Consider the following 12,508-nt stretch of genomic DNA (forward strand, 5'->3'; position numbering starts at 1 on the left):
TCATCCACATTTTATACATTAGTAGAATTACTTCCATTCTCTGTGTTTAAATATTATTTATTATAAAGTTCTTGCACACTTATGGATTATCTTGCTCACCTCCTGTGATAGAGGAGATATACACCTCACTTTGGAGACAACTAATTGAGGGAATACAGAGAAAAAACTAAACAGAGCCAACCCAGAGTATACACCAAGCTTTTTGAATAGTATTTACAAGACTTTCAAACTGTCTTAGCAGGAGATCTAGTAAATCAGTTTTTGGTAACCAGGAAGTTGTCAAATTCCGGACTTGTTACGGATGTGGACTAGTTACTCTGTTCTGCTGCTACCTTTGGATAGGAAGGTAGTTTCCAGAAGACTTCACATCAAATTATCCCATAACGTGTGACAATAGTTTTTCACATAGATATGCACCTAATGTTGTCAATCTGCCTAAAAGAAGATTGCAATGTGATCTTGGCTTAATTTAAACTTCAGCTTAACTACAAAAGCATCTGGACAACTTAGAATAATTATGCATTCTAATTTTGTACATGCATGAACTACTAATTTATGCAATGAATATTTTTTTAAAGGTTTATTTTTTTATTTTTTTATTTTTTTGACAGAGATCACAAGTAGATGGAGAGGCAGGCAGAGAGAGAGAGAAAGAGAGAGAGAGAGAAGCAGGCTCCTGCTGAGCAGAGAGCCCCATGCGGGACTCGATCCCAGGACCCCAAGATCATGACCTGAGCCAAAGGCAGCAGCCCAACCCACTGAGCCACCCAGGCGCCCTGCAATGAATATTTCTTGAGTATCTGCTAATATCTACTAGTTTTGCAGGAATAAATAAAAACACATTTTTTTCTACTGGAAATTAAAAAAAATAAAATAAAATAAAAAAAGGAAAGCTCATCTGGCCCAACAGATGCCCCCAGCTAAGAAGAAAACAAGGTCAAGTAATAAGCAGAGAGAGAGATTGGTGTTATTTTCTATGGGGTGTTAAGGGACAGCTTATCTAAAAAAGTAATGTTTGAACAGACTGACGGAGAGGTGGGAGCAAGACAAGCAGTTGTCCAAAAGAAAGGTATTCCAGACTGAAAGAATAGCAAATGCAATCTAATATGCCAAAGCAGGAGGGATCTTGGCAAGTAAGCCTGGAGGCTGGAGAGGGGGAGAGAGGTAGAATGTGGATTCAGAAAGGAAAGAGAGTGGTGGGGGGCAGATCTACCAATGCCTATAGTATAAGATTTTTTTTTTTTTTCTTTTTTGAGAGACAGATGAGAAGGAATTGTAGGAGTTTGAACAGAGAGATATGATATCTGGATATTTTAAAAATGCAAATAATTCTGAATTTGAACTATAGAGAGCAAGAGTAGAAGTCTGGAAAGTAGTTAGCAGGACACTGAAACCTAGAATTAGACAGTGGTTGCTTAGAGCAAGTCAGTAATGAAAGACCTCGAGAACTGATTGGATTGGATCTTGGCTATATTTCAAAAGCATAACAGGCTGAGACAGACTTAAGAGTATGTACACTGGAGACAGACTACTTTGGTTTAAATCCCAGAACTGGCTGTTTTATGTTTTATAGCCAGGTGCTACTTAAAATTACCATGATGTCTTCTCTGTAAAAAAATGAATAATTAGACTTTCCTATCTAAGTTATTTCAAAAATTCATTGCTAAGGTATATATTTATGTGTGCACACGCAAAGTGTGTGTTTATGGGTATACAGCAGCTAGGACAGTGTAATCACATGGTAATTGTATAGTGTTTTCTACTCGTACGTAAGGAAGGAAAAAGAAGTGAGTCCATGATGAATCCAAGGTATTGGGTGGGAACAACAGGAAGAAGGGAGTTGTTTATGTACCGAAAAGGGGACAATTGAAGGAGAAGGAAGTTTAGGGGAGAATCAAAACAGAAATGCAGATTTGGGTATTCTGTTTGTGAAGACCCAGAAGCACCAACGTATTTTGTGTAGTATATTTCAATAAGGAATATAGACTAAAAAAAAAAAAAAAATGAAATGCTCAAAATATAGTAAAGGAATCAACAAAAGTGGTTGGAAGGCGAAGCTAGAGGAGAATTGGGAGGGTATAGGTCCTGGGTACTAGGTGGAGAATCTGTTTCTATAAAGGGAGTGATCAGTTGTGTCAGTTGTTTCTGATAAATCAACTAAGATGAGGGCAAATAATCGTCTGATTGATTTACCAACCAAATTTCACTGGAGACTTTAGCTTAATCGTTGAAATATTTAACATGACTGATATACAAAATATATAGTTAAAAACATTTTAAAATGTATTCTTTGTTTGGTTTTAACTGATAATTAATTTAAATGGTAAATAAATACAAAGAATGTTTGTAACAAGATAGTTTGAGAGGGGATAATTGCATTGCAATAGTATAGGATTTGGCCTTTGGCCTTAGTAATACAGATAAGAAAAAAATTAAACCAAGAAGATAATCAGTATGTGAGTACAAATGCAGTTAGATGGGTAAGGAGATCCTAGAGTTTGATTTCTAATTCTGCATACTTTCCCAGATTTTTTTTTAAAGATGTTTGAGAAGAAAGATGCAATACAACGACATAGTCCTTGAGGTTATAATTTGAGTGTATATAAGGCAAGGAACATTAAGTCGGCTCTCTGAGTGCGAAGGAAGATGAGGTTACTGGCCATGAGTTAAAAGATAAATCAGTCAGTAGGGGTATGTGTTTTCCTCCAGCCACTTTGAGTCACTCACATACAGCAACAGAACAGATAGAGAGTCACACTTAACGGAGGTTGGAATTTTCCGAAAGAGGAGATTGCATAAAGGAAAAAGGAGAGGGGAAAGGGATTCCAAGGTCATGAAATAGAATGGTTGTAATGAAACCAGGTCAGGAAATAAAGAAAATAAAGACATGAAGGGGATGAATTTCAGTTGTAGGTCAATGGATTGAAGACAGTTCGGAAGGAAAAAAGAGGTTTTTGGAAACTATGATAATACGGAGTAAAACTGAAAAGATAGGAGGCCCTGGTTGGAAAATGGAATGGTTGAAGCTGATATTAAGGAAGGGGCTTGGCTGCTGAAATAGCAAGACGAGGGCATGACCACAGAGTGAATGGATGAAGGACAAAATAGTTGAGGTTGAGGCACTTAAAGAACTTCTGGGGTTAAGGCACCAAAAGGATTTTTTTTTTTTAAAGATTTTATTTATTTATTTGACAGAGGGAGATCACAAGTAGGCAGAGAGGCAGGCAGAGAGAGAGAGGAGGAAGCAGGCTCCCCACTGAGCAGAGAGCCCGATGCGGGACTCGATCCCAGGACCCTGAGATCATGACCTGAGCCGAAGGCAGTGGCTTAACCCACTGAGCCACCCAGGCGCCCACCAAAAGGATTTTTAATATTAATACTGAAATCACCAAGATTTTTAGTGAGAACTCTATTGATTCACTGGGGAGATAGTATGATGGGCTGTATCTTCATACAGGATCCTTATGGGAAATAAAGTCAGGATTGGCAATTGGGTTTTTCTGCTATAATTTTAATAGGTGGTAATCAAGATTTTTATCATTTTGGCATCAGAAAAAAGTCAAGATCATAGAGGCTATCTCTGGTGGACATAGTTTAAGTGGCTCAGACAGAACAGTCAATCAGAGAGATAGTAAGGAGACTATAACTGGTAAATTCCTGTAAATTGTGACTTTATTAACAGTAATACCCTAATTCTATTTTCTCTATATAACACTTGACAGTTTTTACAGCACTTACCCTGACTTCATTTAACCATTACAATAACCCTGCTAACAATAGGGAGATAGTTTTATGCTTATGATGGGGGAGGGGTGGAGGGAAGAGAAGTTTAAGATGTTGAAAGTCTAGATCAGAAGCTTATGATTACTAAATACATAGAAAACTCAATTTTTTTCCTGAATAAATGCATTGATCTTTGCTCTAAAACACTATATTTATTTCCTTTTTAAAATTTTTATTTATTTATTATTTGAGAGAGAGAGATTGAGACAATTAGTGGAGGAGTGGCAGAGGGAGAAGCAGAATCCCTGCGGAGCAAGGAGCCTGATGTGGGACTCCATCCCAGGACCTTGTGATCATGGCCTGAGCCAAAAGCAGAGTCTTAACTGATTGAGCCACCCAGGTGCCCAGTTTATTTCACTTTTAAGTCAATATTTGTTTACATTTTATAGCACTTGACCTCAAACTAGGTAGAGTTAGTGGTGTTGAAATACAGCATACTGGGATGTTACAAACATTTATGACATTCTAAGATAATTGTAAGGCTCAGCTTATGAAGATTCCTTGCGGAAGCAGAATAAATTTTGACAGGTATATAGATAGATTGATAAGCATGTAGATAAATAGATAGATAGTCTGAAGACTGAACCTAAAATATAGATTGAGGGGGACATTTATGAAGCAATGAAAATAATCTCTTTTGAAATTTTATAAGACAGTTTTTAAAAAGTTTAGATAGCAGATGCTTTTTAGATAGCAATATCTTGGGGCACCTGGGTGGCTTGGTGAGTTAAACTCAGGTTATGATCTCAGGGTCTTGGGATCAAGCCCTGCATCAGGCTCTCTGCTCATCAGGGAGCCTGCTTCCCTCTCTCCATGCCTGCCTCTCTGCCTACTTGTGATCTTTTCCTGTTAAATAAATAAATAAAATCTTAAAAAAAAAGAGAGAGAGATCATAGTATCTTTATTATAGTACTACATAATATAGAACACTGTGCTTCAGAATAGTATTAAATACTTGAAAACATTTTCTATTTTTGTTTCAGGAAAATAGTTTCAACTTCATTCTCTTCCAATATGCTTAAATTTTCCTGCTATTCAGATCATGTGTGTCAGAATAACTTGGGGATATTCTGTCTGTGATATGGACAATTTACCGAATGTATGGAAACTTCAGATTCTTCATCTATAATTAAAAACTAAGGATAACAGTGTAAAACCCCAAGGTTGGGATGAAGAGTAAAGGAAAGAATGTATATAATGTCTTCAGTACTATGTCTTTGTTTTAGCAAGTACTTGATAAATGATAGTACTATTATTATACTAATCATTATTCAATTTTTACAATTCTTTCCTGCCTTCAAAGTTGCAAAATAAATCATATTTTATATTTTAAATAATATATTTTCATATATTAATTTAAAAAAATGTTTAAAACACATGCTTGAGCATAAATTATTTCTCAGCAATTTATAATTATTTCCATGTCTTTTGTTCTGGTAATTTGAAATAAGAGTCCTATTTGTTTAATGTTTGTTCTAGTTTAACATGTAAGTTTCTTTTCCTCTTTGTATTAAAACTCCTGAAATCAATTTCAAGCTTCTTCTGGATTTTCCTTCCCCTTGGGTGAAATTAAATGAAGAAAAAAGTAAATCCCAAAGTATCTTGTTGCTGTTTGTACTCCAAATGATAAAGAAAATTACAAATATGAGGCAAATCAAAAGGGTAAAATGAGATGGTGAAATCACAATATATGTAAATATAAATAAATTTTCTGTTTAACAAATTGAATATTGAGAAGTTGATTTTCTCCACTGGTTCTCCCAGAAGCACATTTAGCAGATAAGGATTTAAGTACATGTAATTTTTTTGGTATTTTCATGAACACAAGCAAAGAAGTGGGAACTGGGGAAGCAGTCAGCAAAGAATATGCATTTAGTTACTAATGAATAGAGCAAGTAAGATTTTATCTTAAAACAAAGACAGAAACAAACACACAAACAAAACCCCAAAAATCCCAACTCTGGGAAACTACAAAAAACATACATATCAGAATTACTTACTAGAGGACTGAGGGAGCTGGGGTATTTATACACCTACTCTGGAAAGTTAATGACTAAAAGCTGTCTTCGAAGTTGGGTTTGGCAAGGAAGTATTTCACTCTTCATATTCAGGAAAGGATCTTTCAGTTTTCTTTGAGATGTGATATCAATAGCTCAAAGTCTTCTGATGCTGAATGGCCTGTGTTAGCTATTACGTGTTTGTGAGAGTGGGGTTGAGGGGGTCCTATGCTATAGCAATATAAACAATCAACACATCCAGAAGATAAGATCACACAAATTTAAAAATGAAACATGGAAAATATAGTAGCAAAAAGAAAATTGTTAAACCAGTAATAATAGCCAAAAGGAAAAACAGACAAACTAATAAGAAAGTATTAAAACATATCAAATTAAAAAGTCAGCATGCCAGATTTAAAAATCATTCTAAACCTTTATGCATCTAATACTGTATTGCCACAATATATAAAACAATGATCAAGATAAAGGATAAAAACATACAAAACTACCATTCTGTTGGATCACTATGGTTGATATCAAATTAGAAAAATTTAGTGAAGATGTAGAGAAGTTGAAAAGACTATAAATAAAATCCATCTAATACATAGCCATATAGATCCACACAAAATATTTTTATGCATTCATATATATGTATCTGTCTAACTCTCAAATTACAATTTCCACCATCAAATAAAAGCTATTCATTGGAATTATTGTGTTGAAAAGAAGACACAGTAGATTTAGGGATGAGGGTGAAACCCTATATTGAAAATCTAAAGAGTTTGAGGGGAAAAGTAAACAGCAAAAAGGGATATAATTAATACATAAAGGCATGCCAAAAAAATTAAAAAGCAGATCTTTATTTCAGCAAACTTCTAAAATCAAAGATAATAAGGAAATATTTCATACACATTTTTATAAGCGAATGAGACTTCTGAATAAGGAAGCCCATAAGATTTTTAATTCAGTTTATCATATTTGAGATCTATTCCAAGCAGTTACCGTTTATGTGAAATAAAATTATAGTAAAATCTACTGTATGGGACATTAGGCTGAACGATCATAGATTGAACTCAGTATACGCCCAAGTTTTAATCAACAGGCTTATGTCCTGATCTGGAAAAATAAAACATTGTTATTTTATGTATTAACATCTCTGGGATAATTTCATCAGTACAATAGTGTGAACCTTGTCTCAGACCAAATTTCTGAGTGAACTGGACTATATTTCAAGTAAAAATAGTGTCAAATTTTGCAGAATATTGTAGGCTAAAGGTTTTTGATATTAGAACCACTTCAATCATTAGGATATATATTATTTTTGAAGTGAATTCTAATTCTAGGCTAACAAGAGGATGTTTATAAACAGATAAAAATCTCATCATTATTGTAGGTAGTAAGAGAAATAGTTATTCATGTATTCATAAAATTAAATTCACAAAGGATGTTATTAGGACATACAATCAAAATAATTAAGTACTGTCTGTGAATTAGGATTTGAGATACAAAATCATTCAAGATATAAAATGAATGATGACCAGAATGTGGAAATGTACAAAATAAATGAAGTGATATATGAAGGAAATAATTTACATTGATAGAAATATCACACAGTGGGCTTTACTATTATTAGTCTTTCAAAATTATTTTAGTCTGTTTTTCACAAAGTTAAAGAGTTTCAATGAATAAAAAAAAATACGTCTAAGTGCAAAAGTAAGCCTCATCTTTGGTGGTGAGAATTCTTAATTTTCTTATATAGGTTAAGTAAAATAATATTTTTATCACATAACTAATGATATAATTTATGATTGTGTCATCTATAATAACATAATTCTCTTGTCATATTATTCAATATTGACTATTTTTAAGGACTTTGGTGCTATGCTATCTTCTATTATCTTACTATGTGATCATACAGATAATTTATATAGAGTTAAAAGTGAGAGTCAGTTTTAAAACTAATCAAATGCACAGGAAAAATGTGTGAATATAATTTGAGGCAAAATAAACTAATATTTTAAAAGCAGTATGCAGAGGTTTAGAATATAGTATCCTTCATATAGTCCCCCTCCCCTTACAAAGTACAAAAAATTACCTCAGGTGAAAAGAGACTTACTTTTGCTTGCTATATTAATTATACAACTATATACATTTTAATTTCTTTATATTAGTTTTAAACTTAATAAAACATATATAAATATTTAAACTTAAATAATCAATATTTTAAATTTATCAAACAAATAAATACTAAGAAGCCATGTTCTATATGCAGCCTCTAAAAATAACTACCTGCTTTAAAACTAACTGCATTAGAGCAGCCCTTTATTGCACATAGTTACAATTTGGTAAATTTCATTTACTTCACAGTGTACAGAACTTTTTAATAACAGGTCATCTGTGTTGGTAAAATACTTTCACTTGCAAGGAACAAATACTGAATTAAAATGATTTAAGCACTCAAGAAATTTGTTCTATTACATAACGGCAATTTGGAAATAAGCAGTTCAGTACCTCAGTACTTAGCTTATTTTCATCTCTTTATGCTGACATTCTGGGAGTATTGGTTAGTCTCTCTCATGGTCACAAGACGGTTGCAGCAGCATCAGGCATCACATCACACCAGGCCAGTAAAGGACCTTACATTTCGTGTATTAGGTGCCAAAGTCCTAAGCCCAAAACACTTTTGACCCCTGCCGATATGCCCCTATTTCTCACTGCCTGGCATTCAATCACATGTCAGTCACTGGAATTCATTCGCTGACCAATCATGGTGGTACCACTGTGGGATCACTGTGGAATCACCATAGAATGTCTTTCCAACAAGATTTACCAAAGTTTCAGGACAGAAGCCTGGACAAAATTGGGGCTGTGAGCATAAGAAGAAAACCTAAGGTTGCTTTGAAGTCTACCAGCAATGGAGCATATGGCATTCTAATAAAAATTAAAGAAAGGACAGTAGGAAAAAATTCTAACTGAAGGCAACTTTATTTGCAGTTTTTGCTTCAACCCTAAATGAAGATAGATCACAATATGCACAGAAGGTATGTAGGAGTCAGAATCATGCATCCACAAGATTAAATCCTGGATGAAAATTTCCCTTTCTATCCTCCACTAACTAATCTACTCACCCTGTGTCTAAACCTGTACTTTGATGTCAGCAACATAATTATTGGTCTTTGTTATGTTTCACCAACCATTATAAATGAGCACTTACTAATGCAAATAAAATCATAATTTTGACACATTTTCTTGGCTTTCATAAGGAGGAATTAAACAACCACTTGGACTTTTGGAGCAGGGCATGTATTCTCTGTTTTTCCGACAATATTACTAGATCTTCAATGGACCAGGTATGAGAGCAATCTTAGCCAATTCTGATATTTTAAAAAATGTATAGCAGATGTTTTCCAAGAATGAATTCTAAAACAGTATTTTGTTAAATTAAAATTGTAGCTGTGCAATTACCTTCTGGTAAGAATTAAATTTACTGATTAAACTAGAGCTCTCCCACTATATAGACCTTCAGTCTCTCAATATTCTCCACATTGGGGGAAGACAAGTGACAAATCATGATTATCAGCTGAAATTTGGAAAATAGTTTAGGGTAAGGGGGCAAATACAGACAAGCCTGCCTTCACAGATTTCTGGATTCATAATACACAGTACTTAGGTGGTTTAAAACTCTAAGCCTAGAATTTTTCAGAGATACCTTGTCCAGACAAGACATCTTGTCTTGTCTAGCAAGACATCCTCCATTATTTTGAAGTAGGTCAGGAGGGATAAAGAATAAGAGAACTGAGAATTTTAAATTGAAAGCCAAGCACCTCAGATTTGAATCATGTTTAGAGAGAATATTTGGACATTATCATTCATAAATGGACAAGATACTACTAAAATTTTTGATAAATTTTATTTTAACACAATTTTGGATTTATAGAAAAGTTGCAAGCAGAGCAGAAAAAGTTCTGTATCCTGCATCCAGTTTTCCTTATTATCCACATCTCATATTAATGTGGTTTATTTGTCACAACTAACAAAGTATTATTGATATATTTTTATTTACAGTAAATTATTAAGGTTTTATAGCTTTTTTTAGTAGTTCAGAATTTTATTTTAGTCACTATAATTACACTGTTTGTCAAAATGAAAATAGAAAATAAGTATATAAACAAATGTATACAAAACTGCTTTTGTGTATTGAAAGCCCTAAGAGGTTTCAGGACACCAAATAAACCAGTTCCAAGGATTTCCCCAAGATGAAGTTGAACAGCTCCTGCTTCTTCAGGGTTTCTCAAAATACAAAAGAAAAAAAGTTGAGGTCTTCGTTTTAATGGAAAATCTGACCCTTGCAGGCTGAGGGAGTGATAGAATGTAAAAATGAGGGCTCCAGGGGTTGAGGCTCTAGGGTGACTGTCCCACTCACCTGGCCACACTCCACTGGTGAGACCCCATAATGCACACAGTGATGCAAGTGAAGGCCAGGGACCCTTAGATGGGTTCACCAGCAGTGGCTGCAGCCCCCAACTTGTCTCCGGGGGGGGTTGCTGTGTGATCACAAGTACAAGCATAAAGGCCAGCAGATGCGAGATGACCCCACACAGAGAGAATTACAGGGCCCTAGTGTGACCATGCAGAATGGACTCTAGAGGAGGAGTGCCAAGGCTGTTCCCACACAGTGATTCCTGGAGACTCTGTGTGCCTAAAATCCCTTCTCAGTACTGAATAGTAGACTGAGTCTCTCTCTCTTTACAGTAACAACAAAAACAACAACAACAACAAAGCTGAATAATATTGCACAGGAGTACTAGATACTGCCTTGTTGGGAAGAAAAACTACAGAGTGTGACTGACAGTGGGGACACCTTCTGGCACACATACACCTGGAGAGTAAAGCAGGGGTGGGAGATAAGGGGAAGGGATTGAGAACGAAGGGTTGGAGAACGGCTCATTCTGGTTCCACAGCTGATTGGACAGCTGGTCCAGTGCGTCCAGAACCTGTCTGGGCTGGTGGCACAGGTGGCCCAAACATACCATTTCCTGCAGTGCACAGAGTGAAGATCCACCTCCTCTGTTGTCTTGGATGCATTCATGCATTGGGGAGGTCCAGGTTGTTCCTGAACACCAATAGGACAGCGGTGTCGATGAGCTCATCCTCCAACAGCATCGTCATGAGCTCCTCATGGGTCCCGTTCACAAGCCCTCTGCCCTTGTTGTTAGCCACAAAGATAAGACTTTGTGCGGTCTGGAAGCTGTGACAACACAGAGGATGGGTCTTGTCCGGACCACCACAACCCACCCAATGAAGCTGACATTCCTGTGCTCTGTGGTTCCCACTTTGAAGCCTTTGGTCGGAGTGGTTGTCACGATCTCAGCCAACTTCAGTTTGTACAGGATGGTGGTCTTCCCCACAGTATCCAGGTCCACCGTGAGACCGAACATTTCTTTTTTTTGCCAAAAAGATCCTTGAAGAGATTTGCTTAGATATTCCCTATGTTGCAGTGGGAGCGACACTGGCCAGACAAAACCTTGGTGGCCAGTGGCCTTTGAGAGGTTTCTGCTTTGAGCCAGGCATTGGTTTCACTTCCGCTAACATTTTATACCTTTCCTCTCATGTTCTTCTTTCTGTTCTAAAATCCCATCCAGGATCTCCTATTATATTTACTCATAATATTTCTATATGTTCTTCTAGATGGTGAACACGTTCTCAGACCTTCCTTGTTTTTGATGACCTTGACAGTTTTGAGGAGCACTGATCAGATATTTGGTAAATTCTTCATCAGTTTAATTTTGCCTGATGTGTTTCTCATGGTCAAACTGCGGTCATGGGTTTGTGGGATAATGTTTGCAGAGATAAAGTGCTGTTTTCTTCAGGTCTTATCAAGAGTAACTACTGTCAACATAACTTCTGATTGAAGGAGTGTTTGTCAGCTTTCTCCAGTGTCAAGTTATTCTTTTATTCTCAGCTTTCTATACTGTATCCTTTAGAAGTTACTATGCACATCACACACTTAATGGGTGGGGACATTAAGTTAGCCAAGTAATTGTTTCAGCAGAGAAACAGAGAGCTTGATATGCAGAGGCATCGTATAACTAATAAACCACCTCTAGAAGACCAAACCTGCACTAATCTCTCTGGGAGAATATTCTTCAACTTCTTCTTAAATGTGACCTGGGGCATGACGAGACAGGGGAAAATTCCCCAGAGGCAGATTCAGAATGCACATTAGACACCGAACAACAGAGTTGTTTCTAAAGTGCTGTGTCCTACCCACTGACATTTGATAAATGCTTTGGATAAGGCAACAGTGTTTCTTCTTCTTCCTCTTTCCAAGTGATTTTTTTATTAGTGTTCCTATTCCTAATCCTTAGTTCAACATGGGGTAGATAAACATATTACTTGTCTCTTAACTGTATAAACTAAATGTCCATACTGGAACTTGCTGAACATTAATCATTCTTCATGGATATTTATGTATATATTAATTTAGGATTTTCATGCTGGAGAAAAAAATTTGTTCCATGACTGAGAAGTGAGTGCATGGATATTTGGATAGCCACAGAAATAAATTAACAACAATAAAAAAGGTCACTGTCCCTTTATGTTCTTTTTTGGTAACATCTTGATTTTTAAATTTTATCCTTAGAATATTATTATCCAGGAAAAAAAAATTCCTTTACCCCTAGTAGGTAAGTATGGTCATAAGGCTAAATTCTCTCCATATAATAGAA

At 35.7% G+C, this 12,508-nt stretch overlaps 1 pseudogene; it reads right to left on the reverse strand.

The window, feature by feature from the left end:
• Positions 1-10,612: 10,612 nt before the first annotated feature.
• LOC131825675 (ADP-ribosylation factor 1-like) lies at positions 10,613-11,957 on the reverse strand (annotated as a pseudogene).
• Between the last annotated feature and the right edge of the window lie 551 nt (positions 11,958-12,508).

Source organism: Mustela lutreola, chromosome 2 (assembly GCF_030435805.1).
Source record: "Mustela lutreola isolate mMusLut2 chromosome 2, mMusLut2.pri, whole genome shotgun sequence".
NCBI classification, from domain to species: domain Eukaryota; kingdom Metazoa; phylum Chordata; class Mammalia; order Carnivora; family Mustelidae; genus Mustela; species Mustela lutreola.